General features: G+C 46.5%; 1 pseudogene; it reads left to right on the forward strand.

Moving 5' to 3' along the window:
- Window positions 1–4522: 4522 nt before the first annotated feature.
- LOC118528608 (5'-AMP-activated protein kinase subunit gamma-2 pseudogene) lies at window positions 4523–5534 on the forward strand (annotated as a pseudogene).
- Window positions 5535–14265: the final 8731 nt, after the last annotated feature.

Raw genomic sequence — 14265 nt, forward strand, 5'->3', positions numbered from 1 at the left:
CACAAATGTCCCTCTCCTGTAGATGGCCCAGTGTGGTGTGGTCTGTGAAGTTAAAAGCTGTTCCCTCTTTTGGGGGTTTACTCCCAAGTGTCAGAGGTTCATGGCTGGATGAAAAGACCTGCCTGGTGTTGTAGCCATTCAGAGTGCAGTACCCACTTTGGGTCACTGGGCCAAGATGCTGGTGGTTCCATGGCATGCAGGTCTGTGGCCTGGGCTGGCTTCAGCCTGATGCTCTGGTAACATATCACTTGGGAAGCCTTTATCTTTTGGGGAGCCCTCTCCTGAGTGAGCAAAGAATGCCATGATCAAAGACAAGGGAAAGACTCACAGCTGGAAGAGCTCTCCATGGGAATCAAAGCCATAGATAATACTTTAAGAGAATTGGGTGGAAACCTCAAATTCATACAAATGGCTGTTAACAAAAGCAAGAACAGTAATAAATAACTCTCCACAAAAGAGTTTAGGCTAACAAATTCCTTCACAATGTCTGTGAAAGAATATCAACATTTTTTTAAAATCTGCTTTTTAATTTAGTATACAAGAAGGACTAGGTTGGAAGACCTTGCCAGAGGACCATGGCCCCCTGGACATGGCCCGGCATGAAAAGGGAGCTGGGAGCAAGGGAGGAGACCCAGGTTCTGAGCACAGAGGAGTCCTAGGCTGAGCTCCTCCAGCCTGAGTAGACATTCTCCCTACTGGAGGGGGACGTGGAGATGGAGGTGTCAGGGGCAGGCTGAGGTCCCTGAATTCCATAGCTTCTTTGGCCAAATTCAGTGCTCCCTGGAAGGTTTTGCCTTCAGGGCCAGATTTTCAAAGGTGAGAGGTCAGCACAGGTGCCCATCCAGGAGGCCAAAGAAGGGAAGCTGGGTTGGTGTGTGGGATACTTCCTGCAGAAGGGGTGGCATAAGCTTCAGATTGCCTATCATCTTTAAATAAAGAGTTATGTTGGGATGCAAAAGAAGAGTTTAAGGATGTTTGTGATGCACAGCTCAGGATCAGAGTCACCACTGCCCCACACTAGTCACTGCATTCTCCAGATGGTGGGCAGGGGTCTCCACGGCTCTGAGAAAGTGACCATGATCCCCAGGTAGCTGACAGCACAACCTGCCCATCCTGGTCAACACTGTTCACACACACTGACTGCTCTAGAGCTCAAGGCCAGCCCCTGAGATGGGTGCCAATCTGTTAGAATGGAAAAGGGAAACAGAGCATCTACAGACGTGTATCTTGGCATAGACCATTCCTGACCTGAGAAGTCACAAACTTTTTGGCAAAAGTTGGCTCCAAACTTGGGCCATTTCAACTCTGCCACAAGAATATTCACATTTCATTGGCCAAAGTGTCATACAGCCAAGGCCATCCAACAAGAAAAGTAAATGTGGTCCATTGGAAAGGCCATGGCCAGAAAAGGAAGGCAAAAAAATGGGGGAAAATAATACAATTTAATTTACTTTCCTAGCTTATAATCCACTCAACATAATGATGTTCCTTATTCTGTTTCCAGTGCCCAGCACCATGCCTGGCATTACTAAATAAAGACAAGAAGCTTGAAGGAATGAGTATGACCAGCTTTTTTCTAAACATGGTTTGTTTCTAATTCTTTTCATTTTGGATCCAGAAGGATTTAGTTTTGAATGCAAGCACCCTCGTTTGTAGCTCAGGGTTTTTGGCAATAATATATATAACAGTAAAATTAAGAACAGACAGTATTTCTTGAGTGTTTACTGTGTGCTAGAAACACTGCCAAGGCTCTTAGGTTTGCGCTGGCATTTCAACCTTCAAACACATTAATGAGGTAGGCATTGCTGTCTCCATGTTGTAGATGAGGTGAGAATCAGAGAGGTTCAGGAATGTACTCAATGTCACACAGCTCGGAGGGTGTGGAGCTATGATGTGAACCGAGGTCCACTCTGCTCTGTAGCCTCCTTTCATGCACCATGCTATAGTGCCCCTACATGATAAGGTAAGCCCAACCAGCGTCACTTTCCTCATCTGTAAAATAAGAATAAACAAGTGCATGACCACTCTGTAGAATTGTTACCAGGTTCACAGAAAAGTCCTATATCAATAGCCGGACCCACTGAAGCTTGCATTATGGGCACTCAGCAACTATTATGTCCTTCTATCTTCTCCATTTCATGTCTGACACCTGACGCCAGACTAATGGAAACTTTCCTCAAGACGTGATGCTCATAATCCACAGTTACAGTTTTGTTAAACCTATACTACGCAACCACTAAGACCCTCGTAGGTCCTCCACTGAAGTTTTCTCCAAAATCCAACCATTAGCAGTGGATTTCTAAAACCCTTGGGAAGACTGTCCCAGTTGCTCAGCATTTCCCCTGGTGCTAAGGTATTCATGAACCTTGATGGATTCTGAAGTTAGCTTCCCCCCAAGGAGGAGGATTTATAGAGTAGGCTTGAGGAGGCAGGTTCATGTCTCCGTTGAGTAGGTGGAGATAAAAAAAGCAAGTGGCAAGGGTAAAGTTGCCAGAGTGACCTGTGAGATGCCAAGCCCAGGAGAAGGGTGGGTCTTCCCAAACTCTGCTCAGAATTTCAGACTTAGAGGGTGGGAGGAGCAGTTTCTCTTCCAAATCAAGGGACATCTGTTTTGGTGAGCACAGTGTTGGACGAGAGGAAGGAGAAACATTTAACGAGTAACTACAGAGTGCCAGGCAACTTAGACAAGTAAGGCTATTGGATCCTGAAATAACATGTCTATTTTACAGTCAGGAAACAGAGCTTCTGAGAAGTGAAATAATTTGAGCAAGTTTATAAAGATAAGAGTCCAAGATGGGGACCTAACTCATGTCACCTAAGGTGAGAACTGAACTCACCTCCTCCATGGACACACCAACTCTACACCTATTTATAGAGCAGATCCTCCTGAAGAAGAACTGAGGGCAGCCTGAACAGCTTTTACACAACAGGAGACAGACAGAGACATCATAACACAGGAACCAGGCCTCAGCAGCATGCTACCTGCAGTGGGGAGGGATAGTTCTGGGGGCTGTAAGCTGATTTGTCTTCCCTGGGTCACAGAAAAGGAGCTGCAGTTTTGTTTTTTTTTTTAAGATTTTTTATTTATTTATTTGTCAGAGGGAGAGAGGGAGAGCGAGAGCGAGCATAAGCAGGAGGAGCGGCAGGCAGAGGGAGAAGCAGCCTCCCCACCGAGCGAGGAGCCAGATGTGGGACTCTATCCCATGATCCTCCTGGGATCATGACCTGAGCAGAGGGCAGACCCTTAACTGACTGAGACTCACAGATGTCTCAAGAAGCTGCAGTTTAAAGAGCAACTAGAATGTGAAGGATCCACCCTGAGAGCCCCCCCAAAAATGGGGAAGGGGGTGGTCCTGGATCTCTTTCCATATAGAGGCGCTTGTAAGCACTATGGTTCACATTTCCCTCCTCCTTGATAGGATGGACAGAAGCAGGGTCTGAGCATCCTATACAGCTAATTACCTCGATGAGCTCTTGGTCCCCAGCCCACTCTAACCCAGCTGTGCCAACAAGGAAGCCCCAGCATGGCACACACGGGAACGCCCCTGGTCAGCATTCATGACAGCTCCTGACATCACACCAAGATGACACAGGTGCTAAGCACCCCAGAACACTCCAGGCCTGCTGGACTTCGACTTACTAAGGCACCCCTTGCATGGAGGGCTGCTTGACCTCCTGGGTCACTACTCCTTCTGCTGCAGCTGCCCTGACAAGGAACCCCCTATGTGGAAAGCCCAGACCCCCCCAACCCACACTCTGTCAGTACACTCAGAGTGCTGAAGACCCCGGGACACACCAGCTTTCACCCATTTGAGCCTTAGCCATCTTTCTAGGACCCCTCCCCAATCCTGAATCCACTTGAGCTATAGCTATCCTCCCAAAGTGCCTTCCCTGCAGAGAGCCCTGGGACACTCCAGCCCACACCCACCTCAGCTACAGCTGTTTGACCAGGGCACCCCCTGTGCAGAGCACCCCAGAAAACCTCAGCTCCTGATCCACCTCCACTCCAGCCACCCTCTGCAGAGAGCCCTGTGCCACCAGGTGTATCCACTTCAGCTTCACCTAACCGACATGGGTGCCCTCAGTGTGAAGATACATACACCCCTACATTTATTGTAGCATGACTTTCAATAGCCAAGATATGGAAACAACCCAGGTATCCATCCAGTAATGAATGGATGAAGGCTGCCCTTCAGCCTAACCACCACCTCTCTGCATGCCTAGCCACCAGACCCCAACTGTACCCCATGACCCCACACTCTGTCTGCACCTCCCAGAGGGTCCTAGCCCATAACCCAGTGCTTATGTGCCCCACGGCCTCTCCAGCACCTCCAGCTTCCCACACCCTGACAAACCACCAGCATCCTCAGGTCCCTGCACTCCACCTGCACCCTGAGGAGTCCCAGCCCACACTCCGGTGCCCCCACACCTATGACCAGAGAATCACCTAGAAGTACCTTCAGATCCTGGTCCTCCTCCTCCTTGGCAGCTCGGGCTGCAGCCCCTGGACCATGAAATCAGCATGCAAGAGAAATCCCAGTTGGAAGAAGAAGCACAAGACTCAGAATGTGAGTTTTCATGCACTTCATGAGGTCACACAAGGATCACCACATCATTCCAACCCCTTCAAAGCATGTTGTCTCTTATACTACATTACAAGTTAGAAAGGCTTCTTTGCCTTATCAGCCAAATAGTTTCCATCAGGGCCACTGCAAGGGAGCACAAAACAAAGTTTTGTAGGAATGCTAGCAATTACAGATTTCATAAATACACCACAGAGACAGTATAAGTCATCCTGGGACAGATTTATGAATGAGAGGCACATAGCATTGAAACATGGAGGGAGATTTCTCCCCAATAAAAACGTAAGCCTTTAGTGAATATAGCTCCAATTGCAAGCCTCTTCCATGCTGTACACTCAATGATCAAAAATAAAATCCACACATTGCCAGTTATTGATCCTATCAGTGGGAATTCACTTTATACACTTAACCACAAATGGTTCCTCCAGCATTTTATGTCTGATCTGTCAAAGCCTGCCCTCATGAAGCAGAACCCAGATGCTCTTGCATTTGGGACCCACCACAACGTCCCTTCATCCACCGGGACACTCCCATCAGGAAAGCCTTGAATGTCTGTGTAGAAAGATGGTTGCCTGCCCTTCCTGTGGTGCATGAGTCAGGATACGTTGTAGATATTTATTCCAAGTCTGATGCCAACCTTGCTGCTGAGAGAACATACAGTAACTTAGATATCACCATGACCCAGACCCTCAGCACCGCTCACAGAGTCTTGAGGGTGCTGTGAAGTGCAGTAAGCTGGAAATCCTGGACAGATCAGTGTGGACTGACCTCTGTGGGCTGCTGGTCACAACTGAAGCAGATAGGATCGTGGGTGTCATTTCCCTGTCAGACACTCGGCACTCCCTGATACTCATGCCCACGGGAGGAGACAGAAGCAGAATGGCCACTGTGCATGGAGTAGACCTTGGAGAAAATGTGAACAAAGATTCTGGGTCAGGCTTTGCCTCATGAACACTGACCATGACAGAAGACTGTCGAATGGCTAAGAACGTGTATCAGGGTTTAGTGATGGGTATTTTTCCCAGTGATGTCAAAACCCAGCATAAGAAACAGATTTTATGTGTTTCAAGTTTCAGAATTGCATATAACACTATTTTCAGACCTTTGAACAATTTCAGATGCTATATGTTATCAAAGTCTGCTGCGTCCTGACTTTTTTTTTTTTATTTTTCATCTCAAAGAATTCACTGGTCTGCAACAGGTAATATGACATAAGGGGAGAGCATGGCCTACTCAGACCTCGAACTGTATATCAGCACACGGGGTGTCATCGCTGCGGCCTGTGGCAGCTGGAGCCATGCGGGACTGAGATGTGAAAGCCTTTCAAACTTTCCCAAACCAGTTCTTTTCATTAGATTTGTGGAAATGCTGTAATTTGAATATAATTAGTTAATTTGTAAAAAAAAATGACACTTTTATGTATAGTGTGTTTTCAGATCTATAATGTAAACAAGTCTGCTTTAAGACAGGTTTATTTTTCCTTTAATGCAATATTTTACACATCTTGGTGGGTAACCTTCAGCAAACCCATTAATAAACCATTGGTTGTTATTGTAAATGGCAACTTCCTCATTTATGTTTGGATCTGGAATGGATAGGACTTTGAATATAGACACTGTTAGAGTTTAAAAGCTGATGTTTCTAAAAGCATGTGTGGAGACCTGCTCTGCTAGACTGGAAACAGGCAGCTGCTATGAGGAAAGGAAGTCCTAGGAAAACGTGGATTTTCTCCTTGTGTCGAAATGTAAAATCATGTCTGTATGACTGCTGACGGATTGTTGTAGCAAAGTGTTATTATGGCATATGAACTATTGTCACGGGGTGAAGAGAAACAATGTTTCCTAATGTAAGTCCTCTGAAAATGTCCACACTGTACATAGATATGAGTATAGTGTGATTTTTTTTTTTTTTTGGAAGATTGAAAAATTAAAAAAAAAAAAAAACCTTACTATCTGCAAAAAAAATCAGATGAATGGATAAAGAAGAGGTGGTATATACACACAATTGAAATTTACTCAGCCATAACAAAAAAGGATGAGATCTTGCAATTTGGAACTACATGGATGGACCCAGAGGGCATAAACAAGTGAAATAGGTCAGACAGAGAAAGACAAATACCATAGGATTTCATTCCTATGTGGAATCTGCCAAGCAAAACAAATGAATAAACCACCAAAAAAAAAACAGAATCAGACCTATAAATACAGAGAACAAACTGATGGTTGCCAGAGGGGAGGCGAGGGGGGCATGGGAGAAATGGGTGAAGGGGGGTGGGAGACACGGGCTTCCCCTAATGGGATGAACACCTCACGGGGATGAAAGGCACAGCATAGGGAATGTGGTCAATGGTATTGTAACAGAGTCTAGAATGACAGATTAAAGCTACATTTGTGGTGCGTGTAGGATAAGGTAAAAACTTGTCCAATCACTATAATGTCCACCTGAACCTAACATGATATTGTCTGTCAACGCAGCTTCAATTAAAAAAATAATAAGTCAGAAAGAATATATATAAAACAGAATTGGGTTTGTCTGAGAGTCAAAGAAATCCAAATGCAATCCAGCTGCAATTAGCCTCACTCAGCCTGTCTAGGGGCAGCAGGTAACTCTGGTCTCTTTGAGGACACCCCACTCTTCACTTCTGTGATAATTTACTTCCAGTTCCCTTCTTCACTGATTTCTATTTCAGCTTCCTTTCCCGGCTTTTTCCTGTGTGCCCCTTTAGTGGTGTTCAGTCCTAACCCACATGCTCTTCTCTTCACGGTCCTCACGGGGAAGCCCATCTATCCCCTGGCTTCAGAGAGCACCTCTCTGCTCTTAATCTTCACTCCCCTGAGCTCCAGGCCCTGTGTATCTGCTCTTTGAGGAGACAGCTTCATCTGGCAGCTCAGTCCTTCAACAAGTAAGTAATGGGAGATTGCTATGTGTCAGTGAGGAACAAATATGGAAGGTTCCTGAACACATTCCAATTTTTTTTTTTTAGATGTCAGAGTCTAAATTTAGGATTGCATCAGTTGCATAGAACACCCAGTGCTCATTCCATCAAGTACCCTTCTTAATGTCTATCACCCAATGACCCTATGTCCCAGCCACCTCCCCTCCAGCAACCTGTTTGTTCCCTACAGTTGAGGTTCATATGGTTTGCCTCCCTCTCTGTTTTTGTCATATTTTATTTTTTTCTTCCCTTCCCCAATGTTCATTTTTTTCTTAAATTACACATATGAGTGAAATCATATGGTATTTGTCTTTCACTGACTTATTTCACTTAGCATAATACCCTCTATGTCCTTGCAAATGGCAAGATTTCATCCTTTTTGATGGCTGAGGAATATTCCATTATATATATATATATATATACACGTTCTTTACCAGAATTCTAAAAATGAAATTTTGCACCCCATTACTCATAATACTTTGCAGTAGCTTCCTCAAGCAGACTTCCTCCCCTCAGCTGTATCCTCAGATTCAAGTCTCCATCCCTCCTCCCTTCCAAACAGTGGTTGCTTTTCTACTTGTCAACTTGTAGCATTTATATGCTCAATCTCTGATTCATTTCTTAGGTCTTCAGAATGACTTGATAAGTTTGCAGTTATATTGGAGGGAGGAAACAAACTTAAAGCCTCCTCCCAGTACTTTCTGATTGGATACTGGCTATGAAGACTGTGAGCCTGGTGACAGGCTGGAATTTGTTGCCCCCCTTCTTTGAGAGCTGAATGTCATTCTGGCAATCAGGCAATGACTTGTGACACAGCTTCATCATTCCCAGGATTCTGTTTATTGTGGGAAGATGTACAAACACAATCTCTACCCTTCTCTAGACTTATATTTAAACTCTGATGGATGAGTTGAGAGTAGCATCTGTTCTACTACCATGTTGTCCGACCAACCCCACAAGTGTGATTTTTCATGGGGTCTAATGGCCCATGTCTTCATTAAAATCAGTGTCAGCATTTCAGTGAATGGTGACTCTGGGTGAAACACATAGCTTTGCACTGGTTGAGCCTTTCAGGCTCACCATGAACTTCACTATAAATACATCCCAAATATTAATTTTTTATCATGAAGGAAAATTCACCTGTTTTCCTTAAAACATGGTTTCTAGGCAATGATGTCATGAAGGTCATTGTGAAGCCATCAGTCATTGGCCAGCCAAACGTCATGGTGATTGGCCACCGAATGAAGCCAACCTGATGGCATCCTGGTGATTGGACAGGGCATGGTGGTGACATCACAAGAAGGCATTGTGATGCCCCAGGGCCGTTATAAAAGCACAGCAACAGCCCAGAACGCACTGAGGAGAGAGATGGTGCATCAGTCAAAGCTCTTCCTGCTATTCCTCGACTTCTCTGCCCTGTTTTCTGCCCCAGCTCATGGTCAGCCCCCTGCCCACTGCTCCTGTGCCGGGCCTCTCTCCAACACTCTGCAGTCCACCTTCATGTTTTCACCTATCTTTGTGCCCCTCTGTGGTCCTGAGTGTCTCCACAACCACACCGGGTGACTGCCGGGTCTGTTTCCCACTGTGAAGATGGCCCAGCTGCTCAGGGACACACTCCCATTTGGCATGTGGGAGTGGGACACTAAGAATCAGAGAACAGTGGATTCTCAGCCAGCTGGTCCCCACACCACTGGGGTCACAACCAGGCTCAACACATGAAAGCTGAGCATGTCCTGAGGGAGCACTGAGCACACTAATACTCTGGAGCCCTCCAAACTGGCTCAGCACAGGACATATGAATGCCCTGAACATCCAGCTGATCCAGATGTGCACAATGTGTACAATGCCACCAGACACCTGGCAGAGAGGGCATTTTAGGGAACAAGTACATATTGGGTGAAGGAATCACCACATTGCTGGATACAGTGGGAGTCCTTGGAACACAGGACCTCAGACCACAAGCTCTCTAACCAGCTTAGCAGTGGAAATACGAATCCCCCAGACACCTGGCTGACCAGGAGGCCACAGAACACCAACACTCGAACACAGCAGAACATAGAGAAATTCAGTCCCCAGAACAGAACACCCACCTTTAACCCAAAGACTGGGAACACTCTGAGCACATTTGACACTAGGTAGTCACCCAGACACAGGGTGGACCAGGAACCCTCATACCACAAGCTGGTAAGCCCAGTACAGTACAAGGGAAGTTAAGTCCAGAGAACACCAGGCTTGCCAAGTGCCAAGAAATGATGAGCCCTGCATCCCAGCTCAACATTGAGAAAGGGATGTAACTGGACAACAGGCCCACCATGAGCATTTGGACCTGTGACCAACAAATCAACTCTGTGCTACGCCAAGCAGACACCTGGCAACAGGCTCAAGACGGGCCCTTGGACCGGGACACAAAAAAAATAGCTCTGCACTAAGCTAAGTAAGCTCCTGGACAGAGAGAACACCATGTGCCCTTGGACCTGGAGAACAACAACTCCATTCTGTGCTAAGCCAAGCAGGCACCTTGACAGTGGGTTCACCATCTGCCCCTGGACCTGAAGACCAACATCTCAGCACTCTGTTAGGCAACACAGGCACCTGGATGGCAGGCTTACCATGTGCCCTTGGACCTGGAGACCAACAAAACAGCTCTACACTAGGCTAAGCAGGAACTTGGACAAAAGGCTCACCACGTGCCCTTGGACCTGGAGCCTATCAACACATTTCTGCCCATTGCCAGGTATTCACCTGGACAATGGGGTAACTATGTGCCTTTGGACCTGGAGCCCTGTTACACTGCTCTGCATTAGGCCAAGAAGTTGCCTGGACATTGACCTCAACTTTGCCCTTGGACCTGGAGACCGATCATGCAGATTTGCACTATTCCAAGCATGCACCTGGGCAGCAGGCTCACCATATGCCCGTGGACCTGGAGACCAACATCTCAGCTCTATGCTGCGCCAAGCAGGCACTTGTGCAGAGGTCTCACCTTGTGCCCTGGGACCTGGAGACTACCAACCTAGCTTGGTACATTGCTAAGAACTCACCTGCACAATGTAATCACCATGTGCCTTTAGACCAGGAAACCTGTTCCACTGCTCTGCATTTGGCCAAGAATTTACCTGGAGAGTTGCCTCACCTCATGCCCTTGGACCTGGAGAACAACTTCTCAGCTCTATGCTTGGCCAAGCAGGCACCTGGACAGAAGACTCACCACATGCTCTAGGACGTGGATCCTTCTTTTACCCCAGAGCCCAGGGAACACAAACACTGGGATTGCTACTTGCTCTCAGGCTATAAGAACTCCAAACCTGCTTAGCACTACACCCATGTGTCCATTGGTCCCTTGGCCACCTGGGAGCCTTCAAGCCATGAGCCCTCCATCCCAGCTTAACAGTGGGCTAAAAAGCCACTGGCATAACAGTCTATCCTAAACCCCTCTGACTGGGCACCCTCCAACTCTGCAGAAAAGTGAGCATTTGAGTCCCTTTTCACCTTGGATTAACTTCAGCCTGAGGTCCTTGAAGCCTGCTGTCTGTGCATTATTCATCTTTTGGAAAGTTCTCCTCAAAAGAAAACGACACCATGCCCTAGAATGTGAAACAGACCAATGGTTTGAAGAGTTTGAATTAAAACTCACATCAGGAAATGAGGAGGGGGACTGGGAGGAAATAGTAGTGGAGACCCAGGACCTCATTGGCTGAGATTCTCCAGATGGACAAGAGGTGCTCCATCCTGGAGGGAGAGGTGGAGGCCTTAAACCAAGAGACCAAGCAATGCAGTGAGAGGCGGGCTCAGCTTCATTTGATGGAGTGGTTCTTCATTCAAAAGAAGGTCTTCCTGGAAGTTTTTGCCTCCCACACAGTGTCCACAGAAGTCTAAGTCTAAGCACCCACCCCCCAATGACATAGAAGAAGAGCTGGGGAAAGTGTGGTCATCTTTAGGAATCATGGCATGGTATAAATTTGAATATTAGGTTAAAGAATTTAAAATGATCATTTCTGAATGAGTGATTTATGAGAAACAACCCTGGGGTGATTGTGATGTGCAGCCTGGCTTGCAGTCACTATTGACACTTATGAGTCATCACATTCTCCTGATGGTGGGCAGGGGTCTCCATGGCTCTGAGAAAGTATCTGTGAATATTGCAGAGCTGACCCTGAGCAAAACCTGCCTGTCCCCATCAACACATTCAGACATACTGATCTCTACAACCCAAGCACAGCTACTGACATCAGCACAATTATGATTGGATGGAAAAAAGAAGCAGTATGTCTGTACACAAAGATTTCTGCATAGAGAATTTCTGGCTGAGATCTCCCAGCAGATTGTTGCTAAACTTGAGATGGGACAATGATGCTATAGCTTCAAACTGTGGCCACGACAGCAGGTGTTTCTCCATGACAGGTTCCTGTGTGATACAGGCTGGTGAAGAGTAACTGTTACAAGGCCAGGGAACCAGGGTGGAGAGAGTCCAGAGGCAGGACCATTCCCTATCTCTGAGCGAAGAGCTGTGGGGTCAGCACGGTAGGCAGAGCAGTGTGAGGGGCAGGATGGTGGGCTCTGTTCTGACCAAAGTAACACTGCAGGTATTGGGGGAGACATTTGGGATTCACACTGGGTGCTTTAGGTGCCTGTGTGTTTGTACATAGTAAGGCACAGTGGGAGAGAGTTGGGGACAGGTGCACCTTGGAGACTGTAGGGTCTACTTGGACATGATGGATAAGGGCCACTTCCAAGAGGCAGAGCCGAGATTCTGTGATAAATTGAACACTGTGGGTCAGAAGGGAGTTGGAAGGTGACATTCCAGGGTCAGACCCTCCTGGAAAATGGTCCATCTTGGCTCCAGGGATGAGGGCTGGAAGCTCAGGTGAGGCACAGATCCCAGTGAGCTGGGGCCCACATGTGGCTCCAGTTGAGGTTGCAGGGGAAAAGCCTAGAGTTGTGACTTCTGGGCTGATCTCAGTCAAGACAGTGTGCTCATAACACCTGGGCATAAACAGATGGAACCATGAGGAAGCTTCTTCTTGGGATGAGAAGTGACCTTCAGGGGCTTTGGACATGGGAGGCTTGCCTCTTTACGATGGATGGTGTCTGAGCTGATTTGAGGGTGCTGCTTTCAGGAGTCTGGAGGCTGGTGGAGTCTAGGTCACTTAAATATAAGGAGGATGTGGGTCGCTTATGTGATTCCAACACTTAGAATCTCCTGTGCTTAGCTGCTCAGACCCTGCTCATCATACCCTGGGTTCTACAAACATCAGGCTCCTGGAACGGTTGGCACCCCGGAGCTGCTCACCCCTTGAATCCCCATTCCTTCATCTGTAAAATGGGGGTTACTTTGTTGGGAGGTGGTTGATTGAGCAGAAGGCAGGAGATGGCAGGAATGGGGAAGGAATATAAAAGGGCATGGGACAGATGCAGTCCAGAGTAGGGAAGGGAGAAGGGGGAGGGTAGACTGTGAACCTGTTCGTTATCCTGGCCTTTCCCCTTCAAATGTAAAACATCAGCTCTGGGTCTGGGAGGACAACAGACTGGGTGCTGCCTCTGTCCCACACCTGGCCTTCTCTGCCCCTCTGGGTTACAGGGCATCACAACCTAACAGCTACCCAGTCACAGACCAGTAACCGAAACCTCCTGCCACCTTCACTGCTGCTTGACACCCACACCTTAGGGTCCAGGGGCCCTTAGGGAAGCTTGGAGCTCCAGTAACCAGGGTGGGACTGATAGATTTAGGAAACTATTCTGAGGTGCGCTGACAAGTAGAGCCCTACTACAGATCGAGAGGTAGTTACTGTGGCAGATGTCGAAGAGGTTACTGCCTATGTTCTCCTCTAGGATTTTAATGGATTCCTCTCACACTGGTGTCTTGCATCCATTTTGAGTTTATCTTATGTTTGGTGTAAGAGAACAGTCGAGTTTCATTCTTCTACATGTGGGGGTCTAGTTTGAACAGCACCAATTATTGAAGGGACTGTCTTTTTTCCATTGGATGTTCTTTCCTGCTTTATCAAAGGTAAGTTGACCATAGAGTTGAGGATCCTTTTCTGGGGTCTCTAATCTGTGCCATTGATCTACATGTCTGTTTTTGTGCCAGTACCATACTGTCTTGATGATTACCTCTTTGTAATACAGCTTGAAATCAGGCAATGTGATGCCTCCAGGTTTAGTCTTCTTTTTCAACATTCCCCTGGCTATTCGGGGTCTTTTCTGGTTCCATACAAATTTTAAGATTATTTGTTCCAAGTCTGTGAAAAATGCTAGTGGTATTTTGATAGGGATTGCGTTGGATGTGTAGATGGCTCTGTGCAGCATAGAGATTTTAACAATGTTAATTCTTCAAATGCATGAGCATGGAATATTTTTCTATCTTTGTGTCTTCCTTAGTTTCTTTTATAAGTTCTCTCTGGTTTCTAGAGAATAGATGCTTTACGTTTATGGTTAGCTTTATTTCAAGGTATCTTATGGTTTTTGGTTCTATTGTAAATGGAATTGATTCCCTAATTTCCCTTTCTACAGTTACATTTTTAGTTTATAGGAAAGCAACTAAATTTGGTGCGTTGATTTTGTATCCTGCCACATTGCTGGATGCTTTATAAGTTTTAGCAATTTTGGGCTACAGTCTTTTGCGTTTTCCACTAAAACTATCATGTCATCTGTGAAGAGAGAGAGTTTGATTTTTCTCTGCCAATTTAAATGACATTTATTTATTTTGTCTGGTTGCTGAGGCTAAGACTTTTAGTACTATATCAAACA

The sequence above is a fragment of the Halichoerus grypus genome, chromosome 2, assembly GCF_964656455.1.
Source record: "Halichoerus grypus chromosome 2, mHalGry1.hap1.1, whole genome shotgun sequence".
In the NCBI taxonomy this organism is placed as follows: domain Eukaryota; kingdom Metazoa; phylum Chordata; class Mammalia; order Carnivora; family Phocidae; genus Halichoerus; species Halichoerus grypus.